We start from the raw sequence: 19,351 nt of genomic DNA, 5'->3' as shown, positions 1-19,351 counted from the left end.
TGGAGAGCCTCTCTGGGTGCCTGGGCTGGTGCCAGGGAGAGCCTCTCTGGGTACCTGGGCTGGTGCCCATGGAGAGCCTCTCTGAGTGCCTGGGCTGGTGCCAGGGAGAGCCTCTCTGGGTGCCTGGGCTGGTGCCAGGGAGAGCCTCTCTGGGTACCTGGGCTGGTGCCATGGAGAGCCTCTTTGGGTGCCTGGGCTGGTGCCCATGGAGAGCCTCTCTGGGTACCTGGGCTGGTGCCCATGGAGAGCCTCTCTGGGTGCCTGGGCTGGTGCCCATGGAGAGCCTCTCTGAGTGCCTGGGCTGGTGCCCATGGAGAGCCTCTCTGGGTGCCTGGGCTGGTGCCCATGGAGAGCCTCTCTGGGTGCCTGGGCTGGTGCCCATGGAGAGCCTCTCTGGGTGCCTGGGCTGGTGCCCATGGAGAGCCTCTCTGGGTGCCTGGGCTGGTGCCCATGGAGAGCCTCTCTGGGTGCCTGGGCTGGTGCCCATGGAGAGCCTCTCTGGCTGCCTGGGCTGGTGCCCATGGAGAGCCTCTCTGGGTGCCTGGGCTGGTGCCAGGGGGAGCCTCTCTGGGTGCCTGGGCTGGTGCCCATGGAGAGCCTCTCTGGGTGCCTGGGCTGGTGCCAGGGGGAGCCTCTCTGGGTGCCTGGCCTGGTGCCAGGGAGAGCCTCTCTGGGTGCTTGGGCTGGTGCCCATGGAGAGCCTCTCTGGGTGCTTGGGCTGGTGCCATGGAGAGCCTCCCTGGGTGCCTGAGCTGGTGCCTATGGAGAGCCTCCCTGGGTGCCTGGGGTGGTGCCATGGAGAGTCTCTCTGGGTGCCTGGGCTGGTGCCAGGGGGAGCCTCTCTGGGTGCCTGGGCTGGTGCCAGGGGGAGCCTTTCTGGGTGCCTGGGCTGGTACCTAGGGAGAGTCTCCCTGGGTGTTTTGGCTGGTGCCAGGGAGAGCCTCTCTGGGTACCTGGGCTGGTGCCAGGGAGAGCCTCTCTGGGTGCCTGGACTGGTGCCCATGGAGAGCCTCCCTGGGTGCCTGGGCTGGTGCCCATGGAGAGCCTCCCTGGGTGCCTGGGCTGGTGCCCATGGAGAGCCTCTCTGGGTGCCTGGGCTGGTGCACATGGAGAGCCTCCCTGGGTGCCTGGGCTGGTGCCAGGGGGAGCCTCTCTGAGTGCCTGGGCTGGTGCCAGGGGGAGCCTCCCTGGGTGCCTGGGCTGGTGCCAGGTGGAGCCTCTCTGGGTGCCTGGGCTGGTGCCCATGGAGAGCCTCTCTGGGTGCCTGAGCTGGTGCCAGGGGGAGCCCCTCTGGGTGCCTGGGCTGGTGCCCAGGGAGAGTCTCCCTGGGTGTTTTGGTTGGTGCCAGGGAGAGCCTCTCTGGGTACTTGGCCTTGTGCCCATGGAGAGCCTCTCTGGGTGCCTGGGCTGGTGCCAGGGGGAGCCTCTCTGGGTGCCTGGGCTGCACCCAGGCACCACCTGGGGAAGAGGTCTGCACCCTGGGGACGATGATGATGATGAACAACACCTGGGGAAGGGCAAGCCCAGAGTGGGTTTCAGCCTGGCTCTTCAGAGCTGCAGGCTCCTTCCAGCAGGCAGCAGGTTCCTCTGTGTCTGCCTAGGTAAGAGAGGTGAGGGGGGGTGGATTTTGGGGTGTCTCCCTCTCTGCAGTCCACTTTGGGGTGGGTGCTGGGTGAGAAGCTGAGCCCTGGCTCTGTGCTGCCAATCTACACTTAAGGCTCTTCCCACTCTGCCCAGGGCTGCTCTCTACTTGAAGGTGGCCCCGAGGCCCTGGTTGGAGTGGAAGGCTCTGGCAGGTGCCAGGTGCTGGCACTGGGGTTGTGTGTCCTGGCTTTAGAGTTCCTTCAGTGCTGGCAGCAGGTTTGGAGCCAGCACTGGGCAGCATTTCCCCCTCCCACTGCAGCCCAAACTCTGGGGGGGGTTAGGGGGGTGCTTGTCCTTGCAGCTGCACCACCCTCCCTGCACCCCCACCCCCAGCAGCCTGCTGTTCTCCCCTCTCCCAGCTCTGTCTGATGCCACCCGGGCTGGGGTGGCCCCAGCTCAGGAGCCCTGCCTGTGCCCTGCAGCACCAGGGGCAGGGGCAGAGGCTGCACCTTGCCAGGCCAGGGAGAGCCTCTGTGGGTACCTGGGCTGGTGCCATGGACAGCCTCTCTGGGTGCCTGGGGTGGTGCCCATGGAGAGCCTCTCTGGGTGCCTGGGCTGGTGCCTATGGAGAGCCTCTCTGGGTGCCTGGGCTGGTGCCAGGGAGAGCCTCTCTGGGTACCTGGGCTGGTGCCCATGGAGAGCCTCTCTGAGTGCCTGGGCTGGTGCCAGGGAGAGCCTCTCTGGGTGCCTGGGCTGGTGCCAGGGAGAGCCTCTCTGGGTACCTGGGCTGGTGCCATGGAGAGCCTCTCTGGGTGCCTGGGCTGGTGCCTATGGAGAGCCTCTCTGGGTACCTGGGCTGGTGCCCATGGAGAGCCTCTCTGGGTGCCTGGGCTGGTGCCCATGGAGAGCCTCTCTGAGTGCCTGGGCTGGTGCCCATGGAGAGCCTCTCTGGGTGCCTGGGCTGGTGCCCATGGAGAGCCTCTCTGGGTGCCTGGGCTGGTGCCCATGGAGAGCCTCTCTGGGTGCCTGGGCTGGTGCCCATGGAGAGCCTCTCTGGGTGCCTGGGCTGGTGCCCATGGAGAGCCTCTCTGGCTGCCTGGGCTGGTGCCCATGGAGAGCCTCTCTGGGTGCCTGGGCTGGTGCCAGGGGGAGCCTCTCTGGGTGCCTGGGCTGGTGCCCATGGAGAGCCTCTCTGGGTGCCTGGGCTGGTGCCAGGGGGAGCCTCTCTGGGTGCCTGGCCTGGTGCCAGGGAGAGCCTCTCTGGGTGCTTGGGCTGGTGCCCATGGAGAGCCTCTCTGGGTGCTTGGGCTGGTGCCATGGAGAGCCTCCCTGGGTGCCTGAGCTGGTGCCTATGGAGAGCCTCCCTGGGTGCCTGGGGTGGTGCCATGGAGAGTCTCTCTGGGTGCCTGGGCTGGTGCCAGGGGGAGCCTCTCTGGGTGCCTGGGCTGGTGCCAGGGGGAGCCTTTCTGGGTGCCTGGGCTGGTACCTAGGGAGAGTCTCCCTGGGTGTTTTGGCTGGTGCCAGGGAGAGCCTCTCTGGGTACCTGGGCTGGTGCCAGGGAGAGCCTCTCTGGGTGCCTGGACTGGTGCCCATGGAGAGCCTCCCTGGGTGCCTGGGCTGGTGCCCATGGAGAGCCTCCCTGGGTGCCTGGGCTGGTGCCCATGGAGAGCCTCTCTGGGTGCCTGGGCTGGTGCCCATGGAGAGCCTCTCTGGGTGCCTGGGCTGGTGCACATGGAGAGCCTCCCTGGGTGCCTGGGCTGGTGCCAGGGGGAGCCTCTCTGAGTGCCTGGGCTGGTGCCAGGGGGAGCCTCCCTGGGTGCCTGGGCTGGTGCCAGGTGGAGCCTCTCTGGGTGCCTGGGCTGGTGCCCATGGAGAGCCTCTCTGGGTGCCTGAGCTGGTGCCAGGGGGAGCCCCTCTGGGTGCCTGGGCTGGTGCCCAGGGAGAGTCTCCCTGGGTGTTTTGGTTGGTGCCAGGGAGAGCCTCTCTGGGTACTTGGCCTTGTGCCCATGGAGAGCCTCTCTGGGTGCCTGGGCTGGTGCCAGGGGGAGCCTCTCTGGGTGCCTGGGCTGCACCCAGGCACCACCTGGGGAAGAGGTCTGCACCCTGGGGACGATGATGATGATGAACAACACCTGGGGAAGGGCAAGCCCAGAGTGGGTTTCAGCCTGGCTCTTCAGAGCTGCAGGCTCCTTCCAGCAGGCAGCAGGTTCCTCTGGGTCTGCCTAGGTAAGAGAGGTGAGGGGGGGGTGGATTTTGGGGTGTCTCCCTCTCTGCAGTCCACTTTGGGGTGGGTGCTGGGTGAGAAGCTGAGCCCTGGCTCTGTGCTGCCAATCTACACTTAAGGCTCTTCCCACTCTGCCCAGGGCTGCTCTCTACTTGAAGGTGGCCCCGAGGCCCTGGTTGGAGTGGAAGGCTCTGGCAGGTGCCAGGTGCTGGCACTGGGGTTGTGTGTCCTGGCTTTGGAGTTCCTTCAGTGCTGGCAGCAGGTTTGGAGCCAGCACTGGGCAGCATTTCCCCCTCCCACTGCAGCCCAAACTCTGGGGGGGGTTAGGGGAGGGCTTGTCCTTGCAGCTGCACCACCCTCCCTGCACCCCCACCCCCAGCAGCCTGCTGTTCTCCCCTCCCCCAGCTCTGTCTGATGCCACCCGGGCTGGGGTGGCCCCAGCTCAGGAGCCCTGCCTGTGCCCTGCAGCACCAGGGGCAGAGGCTGCACCTTGCCAGCCCAGGGAGAGCCTCTCTGACTGCCTGGGTTGGTGCCATGGAGAGCCTCCCTGGGTGCCTGGGCTGGTGCCATGGAGAGCCTCTCTGGGTGCCTGGGCTGGTGCCAGGGGGAGCCTCTCTGGGTACCTGGGCTGGTGCCCATCGAGAGCCTCTCTGGGTGCCTGGGCTGGTGCCAGGGGGAGTCTCTATGGGTGCCTGGGCTGTTGCCAGGGGGAGCCTCTCTGGGTGCCTTGTCTGGTGCCATGGAGAGCCTCTCTGTGTGCCTTGTCTGGTGCCATGGAGAGCCTCTCTGTGTGCCTGGGCTGGTGCCATGGAGAGCCTCTCTGGGTGCCTGGGCTGGTGCCAGGGGAGCCTCTCTGGGTGCCTGGGCTGGTGCCAGGGGGAGCCTCTCTGGGTGCCTGGGCTGTTGCCAGGGGGAGCCTCTCTGTGTGCCTTGTCTGGTGCCATGGAGAGCCTCCCTGGGTGCCTGGGCTGGTGCCATGGAGAGCCTCCCTGGGTGCCTGGGCTGGTGCCATGGAGAGCCTCCCTGGGTGCCTGGGCTGGTGCCAGGGAGGGCCTCTCTGGGTGCCTGGGCTGTTGCCAGGGGGAGCCTCTCTGGGTGCCTGGGCTGGTGCCCATGGAGAGCCTCTCTGAGTGCCCGGACTGGTGCCAGGGGTACCCTCCCTGTGTGCCTGGGCTGGTGCCCATGGAGACCCCCTCTGTGTGCCTGGGCTGGTGCCATGGAGAGCCTGTCTGGGTGCCTGGGCTGCTGCCATGGAGAACTTCTCTGGGTGCCTGGGCTGGTGCCCATGGAGACCTTCCCTGGGTGTCTGGGCTGGTGCCAGGAGAGCCTCTCTGGGTGCCTGGGCTGGTGCCAGGGGGAGCCTCTCTGGGTGCCTGGGCTGGTGCCAGGGAGAGCCTCTCTGGGTGCCTGGGCTGGTGCCCATGGAGAGCCTGTCTGGGTGCTTGGGCTGGTGCCATGGAGAGCCTCCCTGGGTGCCTGAGCTGGTGCCAGGGGGAGCCTCCCTGGGTGCCTGGGCTGGTGCCATGGAGAGCCTCTCTGGGTGCCTGGGCTGGTGCCAGGGGGAGCCTCTCTGGGTGCCTGGGCTGGTGCCAGGGGGAGCCTTTCTGGGTGCCTGGGCTGGTACCTAGGGAGAGTCTCCCTGGGTGTTTTGGCTGGTGCCAGGGAGAGCCTCTCTGGGTACCTGGGTTGGTGCCAGGGAGAGCCTCTCTGGGTGCCTGGGCTGGTGCCCATGGAGAGCCTCCCTGGGTGCCTGGGCTGGTGCCCATGGAGAGCCTCTCTGGGTGCCTGGGCTGGTGCACATGGAGAGCCACCCTGGGTGCCTGGGCTGGTGCCAGGGGGAGCCTCTCTGAGTGCCTGGGCTGGTGCCAGGGGAAGCCTCTCTGGGTGCCTGGGCTGGTGCCAGGTGGAGCCTCTCTGGGTGCCTGGGCTGGTGCCATGGAGAGCCTCTCTGGGTGCCTGGGCTGGTGCCAGGGAGAGCCTCTCTGGGTGCCTGGGCTGGTGCCAGGGAGAGCCTCTCTGGGTGCCTGGGCTGGTGCCAGGGGGAGCCTCTCTGGGTGCTTGGGCTGGTGCCCATGGAGAGCCTCTCTGGGTGCCTGGGCTGGTGCCATGGAGTGCCTCTCTGGGTGCCTGGGCTGGTGCCCATGGAGAGCCTCTCTGGGTGCCTGGGCTGGTGCCCAGGGAGAGTGTCCCTGGGTGTTTTGGTTGGTGCCAGAGAGAGCCTCTCTGGGTACTTGGACTGGTGCCATGGAGAGCCTCTCTGGGTGCCTGGGCTGGTGCCCATGGAGAGCCTCTCTGGGTGCCTGAGCTGGTGCCAGGGGGAGCCCCTCTGGGTGCCTGGGCTGGTGCCCATGGAGAGCCTCTCTGGGTGCCTGGGCTGGTGCCCAGGGAGAGTCTCCCTGGGTGTTTTGGTTGGTGCCAGGGAGAGCGTCTCTGGGTACTTGGACTGGTGCCATGGAGAGCCTCCCTGGGTGCCTGGGCTGGTGCCAGGGGGAGCCTCTCTGGGTGCCTGGGCTGGTGCCAGGGAGAGCCTCTCTGGGTGCCCGGGCTGGTTCCATGGAGAGCCTCTCTGGGTGCCCGGGCTGGTGCCAGGGAGAGGCTCTCTGGGTGCCTGGGCTGGTGCCCATGGAGAGCCTCCCTGGGTGCCTGGGCTGGTGCCCATGGAGAGCCTCTCTGGGTGCCTGGGCTGGTGCCCATGGAGAGCCTCTCTGGGTGCCTGGGCTGGTGGCATGGAGAGCCTCTCTGGGTGCCTGGGCTGGTGCCCATGGAGAGCCTCCCTGGGTGCCTGGGCTGGTGCCCATGGAGAGCCTCCCTGGGTGCCTGGGCTGGTGCCCATGGAGAGCCTCTCTGGGTGCCTGGGCTGGTGGCATGGAGAGCCTCTCTGGGTGCCTGGGCTGATTCCAGGGGGAGCCTCTCTGGGTGCCTGGGCTGGTGCCAGGGAGAGCCTCTCTGGGTGCCTGGGCTGGTGCCAGGGAGAGCCTCTCTGTGTACCTGGGATGGTGCCATGGAGAGCCTCTCTGGGTGCCTGGGCTGGTGCCCATGGAGAGCCTCCCTGGCTGCCTGGGCTGGTGCCCATGGAGAGCCTCCCTGGGTGCCTGGGCTGGTACCCATGGAGAGCCTCTCTGGGTGCCTGGGCTGGTGCCAGGGAGAGCCTCTCTGGGTGCCTGGGCTGGTGCCAGGGAGAGCCTCTCTGGGTGCCTGGGCTGGTGCCCATGGAGAGCCTCTCTGGGTGCCTGGGCTGGTGCCAGGGGGAGCCTCTCTGGGTGCCTGGGCTGGTGCCCATGGAGAGCCTCTCTGGGTGCTTGGGCTGGTGCCCATGGAGAGCCTCTCTGGGTGCTTGGGCTGGTGCCATGGAGAGCCTCTCTGGGTGCCTGAGCTGGTGCCAGGGAGAGCCTCTCTGGGTGCCTGGGCTGGTGCCAGGGGGAGCCTCTCTGGGTGCCTGGGCTGGTGCCAGGGAGAGGCTCTCTGGGTGCCTGGGCTGGTGCCCATGGAGAGCCTCTCTGGGTGCCTGGGCTGGTGCCCATGGAGAGCCTCCCTGGGTGCCTGGGCTGGTGGCATGGAGAGCCTCCCTGGGTGCCTGGGCTGGTGGCATGGAGAGCCTCCCTGGGTGCCTGGGCTGGTGCCAGGGAGAGCCTCTCTGGGTGCTTGGGCTGGTGCCCATGGAGAGCCTCTCTGGGTGCTTGGGCTGGTGCCCATGGAGAGCCTCTCTGGGTGCTTGGGCTGGTGCCCATGGAGAGCCTCTCTGGGTGCCTGGGCTGGTGCCATGGAGAGCCTCTCTGGGTGCCTGGGCTGGTGCCAGGGTGAGCCTCTCTGGGTGCCTGGGCTGGTGCCCGTGGGAGCCTCTCTGGGTGCCTGGGCTGGTGCCAGGGAGAGCCTCTCTGGGTGCCTGGGCTGGTGCCAGGGAGAGCCTCTCTGGGTGCCTGGGCTGTTGCCAGGGGGAGCCTCTCTGGGTGCCTTGTCTGGTGCCATGGAGAGCCTCTCTGTGTGCCTGGGCTGGTGCCCATGGAGAGCCTCTCTGGTTGCCTGGGCTGGTGCCAGGGGGAGCCTCTCTGGGTGCCTGGGCTGGTGCAGGGAGAGCCTCTCTGGGTGCCTGGGCTGGTGCCCATGGAGTGCCTCTCTGGGTACCTGGGCTGGTGCCCATGGAGACCCTCTCTGTATGCCTGGGCTGGTGCCCATGGGGAGCCTCTGTGGGTGCCTGGGCTGGTGCCAGGGACAGCCTCTGTGGGTGCCTGGGCTGGTGCCAGGGAGAGCCTCTGTTGGTGCCTGGGCTGGTGCCAGGGAGAGCCTCTCTGGGTGCCTGGGGTGGTGCCAAGGGGAGCCTCTCTGTGTGCCTGGGCTGGTGCCATGGAGAGCCTCTCTGGTTGCCTGGGCTGGTGCCAGGGAGAGCCTCTCTGGGTGCCTGGGCTGGTGCCAGGGGGTGCCTCTCTGGGTGCCTGGGCTGGTGCCAGGGGGAGCCTCTCTGGGTGCCTGGGCTGGTGCCAGGGGGATCCTCTCTGGGTGCCTGGGCTGGTCCCAGGGGGAGCCTCTCTGAGTGCCTGGACTGGTGCCAGAGAGAGACTCTCTGGGTGCCTGGGCTGGTGCCATGGAGAGTCTCTCTGGGTACCTGGGCTGGTGCCAGGGGGAGCCTTTCTATGTGCCTGTGCTGGTGCCATGGAGAGCCTCCCTGGGTGCCTGGGCTGGTGCCCATGGAGAGCCTCCCTGGGTGCCTGAGCTGGTGCCAGGGGGAGCCTCTCTGGGTACTTGGCCTTGTGCCCATGGAGAGCCTCTCTGGGTGCCTGGGCTGCACCCAGGCACCACCTGGGGAAGAGGTCTGCACCCTGGGGATGATGATGATGATGGGCAGCACCTGGGGAAGAGGTCAGCACTCTGGGGATGATGAAGATGGACAACACCTGGGGAAGGGCAAGCCCAGAGTGGGTTTCAGCCTGGCTCTTCAGTGCTGCAGGCTCCTTCCAGCAGGCAGCAGGTTCCTCTGGGTCTGCCTAGGTAAGAGAGGTGAGAGGGGGGTGGATTTTGGGGTGTCTCCCTCTCTGCAGTCCACTTTGGGGTGGGTGCTGGGTGAGAAGCTGAGCCCTGGCTCTGTGCTGCCAATCTACACTTAAGGCTCTTCCCACTCTGCCCAGGGCTGCTCTCTACTTGAAGGTGGCCCCGAGGCCCTGGTTGGAGTGGAAGGCTCTGGCAGGTGCCAGGTGCTGGCACTGGGGTTGTGTGTCCTGGCTTTGGAGTTCCTTCAGTGCTGGCAGCAGGTTTGGAGCCAGCACTGGGCAGCATTTCCCCCTCCCACTGCAGCCCAAACTCTGGGGGGAGTTGGGGGGGGGCTTGTCCTTGCAGCTGCACCACCCTCCCTGCACCCCCACCCCCAGCAGCCTGCTGTTCTCCCCTCTCCCAGCTCTGTCTGATGCCACCCGGGCTGGGGTGGCCCCAGCTCAGGAGCCCTGCCTGTGCCCTGCAGCACCAGGGGCAGGGGCAGAGGCTGCACCTTGCCAGCCCAGGGAGAGCCTCTCTGGGTGCTTGGGGTGGTGCCCATGGAGAGCCTCCCTGTGTGCCTGGGCTGGTGCCCATGGAGAGTCCCTCTGGATGCCTGGATTGGTACCAGGGGGAGCCTCTCTGAGTGCCTGGGCTGGTGCCAGGGAGAGCCTCTCTGGGTACCTGGGCTGGTGCCATGGAGAGCCTCTCTGGGTGCCTGGGCTGGTGCCAGGGAGAGCCTCTCTGGGTACCTGGGCTGGTGCCCATGGAGAGCCTCTCTGAGTGCCTGGGCTGGTGCCAGGGAGAGCCTCTCTGGGTGCCTGGGCTGGTGCCATGGAGAGCCTCTCTGGGTGCCTGGGCTGGTGCCTATGGAGAGCCTCTCTGGGTACCTGGGCTGGTGCCCATGGAGAGCCTCTCTGAGTGCCTGGGCTGGTGCCATGGAGAGCCTCTCTGGGTGCCTGGGCTGGTGCCAGGGAGAGCCTCTCTGTGTGCCTGGGCTGGTGCCCGTGGAGAGCCTCTCTGGGTGCCTGAGCTGGTGCCAGGGGGAGCCCCTCTGGGTGCCTGGGCTGGTGCCCTAGAGAGCCTCTCTGGGTGCCTGGGCTGGTGCCCATGGAGAGCCTCCCTGGGTGCCTGAGCTGGTGCCATGGAGAGCCTCCCTGGGTGCCTGGGCTGGTGCCATGGAGAGCCTCCCTGGGTGCCTGGGGTGGTGCCATGGAGAGCCTCTCTGGGTGCCTGGGCTGGTGCCAGGGGGAGCCTCTCTGGGTGCCTGGGCTGGTGCCAGGGGGAGCCTTTCTGGGTGCCTGGGCTGGTGCCTAGGGAGAGTCTCCCTAGGTGTTTTGGCTGGTGCCAGGGAGAGCCTCTCTGGGTACCTGGGCTGGTGCCAGGGAGAGCCTCTCTGGGTGCCTGGGGTGGTGCCCATGGAGAGCCTCTCTGGGTGCCTGGGCTGGTGCCAGGGGGAGCCTCTCTGGGTGCCTGGGCTGGTGCCATGGAGAGCCTCTCTGGGTGCCTGGGCTGGTGCCATGGAGAGCCTCTCTGGGTGCTTGGGCTGGTGCCATGGAGAGCCTCCCTGGGTGCCTGAGCTGGTGCCATGGAGAGCCTCCCTGGGTGCCTGGGCTGGTGCCATGGAGAGCCTCCCTGGGTGCCTGGGGTGGTGCCATGGAGAGCCTCTCTGGGTGCCTGGGCTGGTGCCAGGGGGAGCCTCTCTGGGTGCCTGGGCTGGTGCCAGGGGGAGCCTTTCTGGGTGCCTCGGCTGGTGCACATGGAGAGCCTCCCTGGGTGCCTGGGCTGGTGCCCATGGAGAGCCTCTCTGGGTGCCTGAGCTGGTGCCAGGGGGAGCCCCTCTGGGTGCCTGGGCTGGTGCCCAGGGAGAGTCTCCCTGGGTGTTTTGGTTGGTGCCAGGGAGAGCCTCTCTGGGTACTTGGACTGGTGCCATGGAGAGCCTCTCTGGGTGCCTGGGCTGGTGCCCATGGAGAGCCTCTCTGGGTGCCTGGGCTCGTGCCATGGAGAGCCTCTCTGGGTGCCTGGGCTGGTGCCAGGGAGAGCCTCTCTGGGTACTTGGCCTTTTGCCCATGGAGAGCCTCTCTGGGTGCCTGGGCTGGTGCCAGGGAGAGCCTCTCTGGGTGCCTGGGCTGCACCCAGGCACCACCTGGGGAAGAGTTCTGCACCCTGAGGATGATGATGATGATGGGCAGCACCTGGGGAAGAGGTCTGCACCCTGGGGATGATGAAGATGGACAACACCTGGGGAAGGGCAAGCCCAGAGTGGGTTTCAGCCTGGCTCTTCAGAGCTGCAGGCTCCTTCCAGCAGGCAGCAGGTTCCTCTGGGTCTGGCTAGGTAAGAGAGGTGAGGGGGGGGTGGATTTTGGGGTGTCTCCCTCTCTGCAGTCCACTTTGGGGTGGGTGCTGGGTGAGAAGCTGAGCCCTGGCTCTGTGCTGCCAATCTACACTTAAGGCTCTTCCCACTCTGCCCAGGGCTGCTCTCTACTTGAAGGTGGCCCCGAGGCCCTGGTTGGAGTGGAAGGCTCTGGCAGGTGCCAGGTGCTGGCACTGGGGTTGTGTGTCCTGGCTTTAGAGTTCCTTCAGTGCTGGCAGCAGGTTTGGAGCCAGCACTGGGCAGCATTTCCCCCTCCCACTGCAGCCCAAACTCTGGGGGGGTGGGGGAGGGCTTGTCCTTGCAGCTGCACCACCCTCCCTGCACCCCCACCCCCAGCAGCCTGCTTTTCTCCCCTCTCCCAGCTCTGTCTGATGCCACCCGGGCTGGGGTGGCCCCAGCTCAGGAGCCCTGCCTGTGCCCTGCAGCACCAGGGGCAGGGGCATAGGCTGCACCTTGCCAGCCCATGGAGAGCCTCCCTGGGTGCCTGGGCTGGTGCCCATGGAGAGCCTCCCTGGGTGCCTGGGCTGGTGCCATGGAGAGCCTCTCTGGGTGCTTGGGCTGGTGCCATGGAGAGCCTCTCTGGGTGTCTGGGCTGGTGCCCATGGAGAGCCTCTCTGGGTGCCTGGGCTGGTGCCCATGGAGAGCCTCTCTGGGTGCCTGGGCTGGTACCATGGAGTGCCTCTCTGGGTGCTAGGGCTGATGCCATGGAGAGCCTCTCTGGGTGCCTGTGGTGCCATGGAGAGCCTCTCTGGGTGCCTGGGCTGGTGCCCATGGAGAGCCTCCCTGGGTGCCTGGGCTGGTTCCATGGAGAGCCTCCCTGGGTGCCTGGGCTGGTGCCAGGGGGAGCCTCTCTGGGTGCCTGGGCTGGTGCCAGGGAGAGCCTCTCTGGGTGTCTGGGCTGGTGCCAGGGGGATCCTCTCTGGGTGCCTGGGCTGGTGCCAGGGGGATCCTCTCTGGGTGCCTGGGCTGGTGCCAGGGGGATCCTCTCTGGGTGCCTGGGCTGGTCCCAGGGGGAGCCTCTCTGAGTGCCTGGACTGGTGCCAGAGAGAGCCTCTCTGGGTGCCTGGGCTGGTGCCATGGAGATTCTCTCTGGGTACCTGGGCTGGTGCCAGGGGGAGCCTTTCTATGTGCCTGTGCTGGTGCCATGGAGAGCCTCCCTGGGTGCCTGGGCTGGTGCCCATGGAGAGCCTCCCTGGGTGCCTGGGCTGGTGCCAGGGGGAGCCTCTCTGGGTGCTTGGCCTTGTGCCCATGGAGAGCCTCTCTGGGTGCCTGGGCTGGTGCCAGGGGGAGCCTCTCTGGGTGCCTGGGCTGGTGCCAGGGGGAGCCTCTCTGGGTGCCTGGGCTGGTGCCAGGGAGAGCCTCTCTGGGTGTCTGGGCTGGTGCCAGGGAGAGCCTCTCTGGGTGCCTGGGCTGGTGCCAGGGAGAGCCTCTCTGGGTGCCTGGGCTGGTGCCCTGGAGAGCCTCTCTGGGTGCCTGGGCTGGTGCCATGGAGAGCCTCTCTGGGTGCCTGGGCTGGTGCCCATGGAGTGCCTCTCTGGGTGCCTGGGCTGGTGCCCATGGAGAGCCTCTCTGGGTGCCTGGGCTGGTGCCAGGGGGAGCCTCTCTGGGTGCCTGGGCTGGTGCCATGGAGAGCCTCTCTGGGTGCCTGGGCTGGTGCCCATGGAGAGCCTCTCTGGGTGCCTGGGCTGGTGCCCATGGAGAGCCTCTCTGGGTGCCTGGGCTGGTGCCAGGGGGAGCCTCTCTGGGTGCCTGGGCTGGTGCCAGGGAGAGCCTCTCTGGGTGCCTGGGCTGGTGCCCATGGAGAGCCTCTCTGGGTGCCTGAGCTGGTGCTGGGGGAGCCTCCCTGGGTGCCTGGGCTGGTGCCAGGGGGAGCCTCTCTGGGTGCCTGGGCTGGTGCCAGGGGGAGCCTCTCTGGGTGCCTGGGCTGGTGCCAGGGGGAGCCTTTCTGGGTGCCTGGGCTGGTACCTAGGGAGAGCCTCCCTGGGTGTTTTGGCTGGTGTCAGGGAGAGCCTCTCTGGGTACCTGGGCTGGTGCCAGGGAGAGCCTCTCTGGGTGCCTGGACTGGTGCCCATGGATAGCCTCCCTGGGTGTCTTGGCTGGTGCCCATGGAGAGCCTCCCTGGGTGCCTGGGCTGGTGCCCATGGAGAGCCTCTCTGGGTGCCTGGGCTGGTGCCAGGGAGAGCCTCTCTGGGTGGCTGGGCTGGTGCCAGGGGGAGCCTCTCTGAGTGCCTGGGCTGGTGCCAGGGGGAGCCTCTCTGAGTGCCTGGGCTGGTACCCATGGAGAGCCTCTCTGGGTGCCTGGGCTGGTACCCATGGAGAGCCTCTCTGGGTGCCTGGGCTGGTGCCATGGAGAGCCTCTCTGGGTGCTTGGGCTGGTGCCATGGAGAGCCTCTCTGGGTGTCTGGGCTGGTGCCCATGGAGAGCCTCTCTGGGTGCCTGGGCTGGTGCCCTTGGAGAGCCTCTCTGGGTGCCCGGGCTGGTGCCAGGGAGAGGCTCTCTGGGTGCCCGGGCTGGTGCCCATGGAGAGCCTCCCTGGGTGCCTGGGCTGGTGCCCATGGAGAGCCTCTCTGGGTGCCTGTGGTGGTGCCATGGAGAGCCTCTCTGGGTGCCTGGGCTGGTGCCCATGGAGAGCCTCTCTGGGTGCCTGGGCTGGTGCCAGGGAGAGCCTCTCTGGGTGGCTGGGCTGGTGCCAGGGGGAGCCTCTCTGAGTGCCTGGGCTGGTGCCATGGAGAGCCTCTCTGAGTGCCTGGGCTGGTGCCAGGGGGAGCCTCTCTGGGTGCCTGGGCTGGTGCCATGGAGAGCCTCTCTGGGTGCCTGGGCTGGTGCCATGGAGAGCCTCTCTGGGTGCTTGGGCTGGTGCCATGGAGAGCCTCTCTGGGTGTCTGGGCTGGTGCCCATGGAGAGCCTCTCTGGGTGCCTGGGCTGGTGCCCTTGGAGAGCCTCTCTGGGTGCCTGGGCTGGTACCCATGGAGAGCCTCTCTGGGTGCCCGGGCTGGTGCCAGGGAGAGCCTCTGTGGGTGCCTGGGCTGGTGCCCATGGAGAGCCTCCCTGGGTGCCTGGGCTGGTGCCCATGGAGAGCCTCTCTGGGTGCCTGTGGTGGTGCCATGGAGACTCTCTCTTGGTGCCTGGGCTGGTACCCATGGAGAGTCTCTCTGGGTGCCTGGGCTGGTACCCATGGAGAGTCTCTCTGGGTGCCTGGGCTGGTACCCATGGAGAGCCTCTCTGGGTGCCTGGGCTGGTGCCATGGAGAGCCTCTCTGGGTGCCTGGGCTGGTACCCATGGAGAGTCTCTCTGGGTGCCTGTGCTGGTGCCATGGAGAGCCTCTCTGGGTGCCTGTGCTGGTGCCATGGAGAGCCTCTCTGGGTGCCTGGGCTGGTGCCAGGGAGAGCCTCTCTGGGTGCCTGGGCTGGTACCCATGGAGAGCCTCTCTGGGTGCCTGTGCTGGTGCCATGGAGAGCCTCTCTGGGTGCCTGGGCTGGTGCCAGGGAGAGGCTCTCTGGGTGCCTGGGCTGGTGCCCATGGAGAGCCTCTCTGGGTGCCTGTGGTGGTGCCATGGAGAGCCTCTCTGGGTGCCTGTGGTGGTGCCATGGAGAGCCTCTCTGGGTGCCTGGGCTGGTGCCCATGGAGAGCCTCTCTGGGTGCCTGGGCTGGTGCCCATGGAGAGCCTCTCTGGGTGTCTGGGCTGGTGCCCATGGAGAGCCTCCCTCGGTGCCAGGGCTGGTGCCATGGAGAGCCTCCCTGGGTGCCTGGGCTGGTGCCAGGGAGAGCCTCTCTGGGTGCCTGGGCTGGTGCCAGGGAGAGCCTCTCTGGGTGCCCGGGCTGGTGCCAGGGGGAGCCTCTCTGGGTGCCCGGGCTGGTACCATGGAGTGCCTCTCTGGGTGCTAGGGCTGATGCCATGGAGAGCCTCTCTGGGTGCCTGTGGTGGTGCCATGGAGAGCCTCTCTGGGTGCCTGGGCTGGTGCCCATGGAGAGCCTCTCTGGGTGTCTGGGCTGGTGCCATGGAGAGCCTCTCTGGGTGTCTGGGCTGGTACCCATGGAGAGCCTCCCTCGGTGCCAGGGCTGGTGCCATGGAGAGCTTCCCTGGGTGCCTAGGCTGGTGCCCATGGAGAGCCTCTGGGTACTTGGGCTGGTGCCCATGGAGAGCGTCTCTGGGTACCTGGGCTGGTGCCAGGGAGAGGCTCTCTGGGTGCCTGGACTGGTGCCATGGAGAGCCTCTCTGGGTGCTTGAGCTGGTGCCAGTGGAAGCCTCTCTGGGTGCCTGGGCTGGTGCCATGGAGAGCCTCTCTGGGTGCCTGGGCTGGTGCCATGGAGAGCCTCTCTGGGTGCCTGAGCTGGTGCCATGGAGAGCCTCTCTGGGTGCCTGGGCTGGTGCCCAGGGCTGCCCAAGGAAGGACCCAGTTGCTGTGGCAGTGTGGGAGGGATGCAGCCTCGGGAGCCCCTGTGAAGCATCTCCTGGTGTGGAGCCTGCAGGACCTGAGAGTGTCTGAGGGCTGCCAACCCCTTCGGAGTAGACTGGGGAAATGCCAACCCCTTGGGTTTGCTGCGGGGGAGGAAGGAGAGCAGGCAGGGAGGGGCTGATGAAAGGGAGGGCAGCCAGGCTGAGGAGGGCAGGATGCGGCCCCTGCCTCCTGGAGGCTTCCTGCGCCCTGGGCTGGGTGGGGTGGCAGCTCCCGGGGCACAGCAGTGCCACCCCCGCAGAGAGGCTGCTGATGGGGTCAGGGAGTGGTGTGGAGCCTCTGAGGAGGGTTTCCCTCCGCGGCCACGGTGCTGTGTGCCACAGGCTGCCGAACCCTCACCGAAGGCAGGAGGTGGCTGCAGGGCAGAGCAGGGCTGGGGCTGCGCCTCCCAAAGCGGCAGCAGCTGCCAGGGAAACTCCCGTGTAGGAGGGAAGCTGCTTTGGCTTCCCCATCCATCACAGCTCCAGCTGGGCCCGATGAAGTGGATGCTGTTGCTATGGCAACGGTGCCCACGGAGGAGAAAACGGCTCTGGTGTTTTCCTCACGTCGAGGGGAGCTGGGATCCGGGTGGGTGCTGGGCAGGGTGAGGCTGGTGAGCAGGCAGCCACTGCTGGTGTCCTCCTTCTGCTGGGGAACCCCTGCCCAGGCTCTCCCCTCCTGGGGCACCAGACCCGTGTCTGATCTCTGCTGAGCCCTGTTCAGTATCTTTATTGATGATCTGGAGCAGGGCATTGAGTCCAGCAGCAGTCACTTTGCAGATGGCACCAAGCTAGGAGCAGCTGTGGAGCTGTTGGAAGGTAGCAGAGCCCTGCAGAGGGACCTGGCCAGGCTGGATGGGTGGGCAGAGGCCAATGGGATGAGACTGAACAAGGCCAAGGGCAGGGTTCTGCACTTTGGCCACAACAACCCCAAGCAGCACTAGAGGCTGGGGACTGAGTGGCTGAGAGCAGCCAGGAGGAAAGGGACCTGGGGGTACTGATAGACAGTAAGCTGAAGATGAGGCAGCAGTGTGCCCAGGTGGCCAAGAGAGCCAATGGCATCCTGGGCTGGCTCAGGAGCAGTGTGGGCAGTAGGACAAGGGAGGTTCTTCTGCCCCTGTACTCAGCACTGCTCAGGCCACACCTTGAGTGCTGTGTCCAGTTCTGGGCTCCTCAATTCAAGAGAGATGTTGAGGTGCTGGAACATGTCCAGAGAAGGGCAACAAAGCTGGTGAGGGGCCTGGAGCACAAACCCTATGAGGAGAGGCTGAGGGAGCTGGGGGGGTGCAGCCTGGAGAAGAGGAGGCTCAGGGGTGATCTTATTACTGTCTACAACTACCTGAAGGGGCATTGTAGCCAGGTGGGGGGTGGCCTCTTCTCCCAGGCAACCAGCAATAGAACAAGGGGACACAGTCTCAAGCTGTGCCAGGGTAGGTCTAGGCTGGATGTGAGAAGGAAGTTCCTGGCAGAGAGAGTGATTGGCATTGGAATGGGCTGCCCAGGGAGGTGGTGGAGTGGCTGTGGCTGGAGGTGTTGCAGCCAAGCCTGGCTGGGGCACTTAGTGCCATGGTCTGGTTGGTTGGACAGGGCTGGGTGCTAGTTTGGGCTGGCTGAGCTTGGAGCTCTCTTCCAATCTGCTTGATTCTATGATTCATTTAGAGCCCAGAGACAAACCCCTGTGTTCTGCAGCCCACCCCAGATGGTGCTGGCTGCCCCCACCCTGCCAGGTGGGACCTGGGTGCCTGCGCTGGCAGCGCCCTCGGGAGGCTGAGCTCTGGCTGCAGACTCATGAGAAGGTCCTGGAGTCAGCTGAGAGCTTTCCAACAGGCACATTGGAAGGTGCCAGCTCTGTGTGCAGGAGCCCTGCCAGCCAGAAGCAGTGGCTGAGGTGACAGAGGTGGCTGAGGTGACAGAGGTGGCTGAGGTGACAGATGTGACTGATGGGGTTGCTCTTTCTTTTCCCCTCAGGCTTGCAGCCCAGGGCAGAAGCCCTCACCCCCTTTTTACAGCACCATGAAGTTCTGGGAGGTGGAGGCACTGAGTGCCAGCCTCAAGTGCAAGAAGGGGGAAAGAGAGGCAGCAAAGCACTCTTCAGGTCAAAGAGCCTCTGGCAGTGCAGCCCTTTCCTTGCCTGGAGTCTGCTCAGGGTGAGTGTTGCTGGTTAAGTTTGATGATTTTGGGGCTACCTCTCCAGCATGTCTGGGTTCATTCCCCACCCCCTGCAGCACTGGGCTTGCTGCAGCACCTGGTGACCAGGGCTGGCCTGGGGTTGCTTCAGCTCATCAGGATTTGCAGACAGAGTTGTTCCCTCATATCATAGAATCAGGCAGGTTGGAAGAGAGCTCCAGGCTCAGCCAGCCCAACCTAGCACCCAGCCCTGGCCAGTCATAGAATCAAGCAGGTTGGAAGAGAGCTCCAAGCTCACCCAGCCCAACCTAGCACCCAGCCCTGGCCAAGCATAGACTCAAGCAGGTTGGAAGAGAGCTCCAAGCTCATCCAGCCCAACCTAGCACCCAGCCCTGGCCAGTCATAGACTCAGGCAGGTTGGAAGAGAGCTCCAAGCTCATCCAGCCCAACCTAGCACCCAGCCCTGGCCAGTCATAGACTCAAGCAGGTTGGAAGAGAGCTCCAGGCTCATCCAGCCCAACCTAGCACCCAGCCCTGCCCAACCAACCAGACCATGGCACTAAGTGCCCCAGCCAGGCTTGGCTGCAACACCTCCAGCCACAGCCACTCCACCACCTCCCTGGGCAGCCCATTCCAATGCCAATCACTCTCTCTGCCAACAACTTCCTCCTCACAGCCAGCCCAGACCTCCCCGAATGCAACCTGAGGCTCTTTCCTCTTGCCCCATCGTTTGTTCCTCGGGAGAAGAGCCTGACCCCCACTTTCTTTCCTCCCCGGCACCAGCGGTGCCTCCTTAGCCTGGGGTGAAGAGCCCCAAGTGGTGCTGCTGGGTTTGGAGCATCTTTATCCACCAGCAAGCCAGGGCTGCCCTCTAGTGCCACTGTCCTGCGCTGCCTGTGTGCCTCTGCCTCCCAGACGTGGGCACACCTGGGACGTGTCTCTGACCACCTCCCTTTCAGCATCCCGAGGTCTGCTTCCCACCTCAGAGCTCAGTGGGGCTGCCCAGTTTAAGGATGAGCCAAGGGCTGGAGCACCTCTGCTGTAAGGACTCCTCCTCTGGAGCCTTTCAAGGGCTGTCTGGATGTGTTCCTCTGTGATCTGGGTTAGCATTGCCCTGCTCTGGCAGGGGGGTTGGACTGGATGAGCTCCTTGGGTCCCTTCCAACCCCTACCACCCTGGGAGCCTGGGGAAGAATCTGGGGGACCTTAGAGCTGCCTCCCAGGGCCAGGAAGGCTGCAGAGAGACTTTCCCTGAAGGTGTCCAGACACAGGCCCAGGGGGGAATGATTTGAAGCTGAGGTAGAGCAGAGTTAGAGTGGAGCTGAGGAAGAAGTTCTGCAGTGTGAAGATGAGACTCTGTGGATGTCTCCCCCCTGGGAGGTATTCAGGACCAGGCAGGATGAGGCCTGATGCAACCAAATCTAGTTGAGAGGTGTCCCTGCCCATGGCCAGGGAGGTTGGAGCAGATGCTTTCTGAGCTCTGACTGCAGGATGGGAGAGTGGGGAGTGTGTGTGTGTGTGTGAAGCAGAGCAGCAGCTTGTGATGCTGGCTGCAGAGCTCAGGGTAAGCCCATGCTGCCAAGAACATGGGGCACAGGGAAGGGGGGAGAGTGGCTGAGGGGTGGGGGAGCCTTTAGAAGTGAGAG

This window comes from Pogoniulus pusillus, chromosome 17 (assembly GCF_015220805.1).
Source record: "Pogoniulus pusillus isolate bPogPus1 chromosome 17, bPogPus1.pri, whole genome shotgun sequence".
In the NCBI taxonomy this organism is placed as follows: Eukaryota; Metazoa; Chordata; class Aves; order Piciformes; family Lybiidae; genus Pogoniulus; species Pogoniulus pusillus.
The sequence above is the reverse complement of the archived record's forward strand: the minus strand, read 5'-3'. Positions refer to the sequence as shown.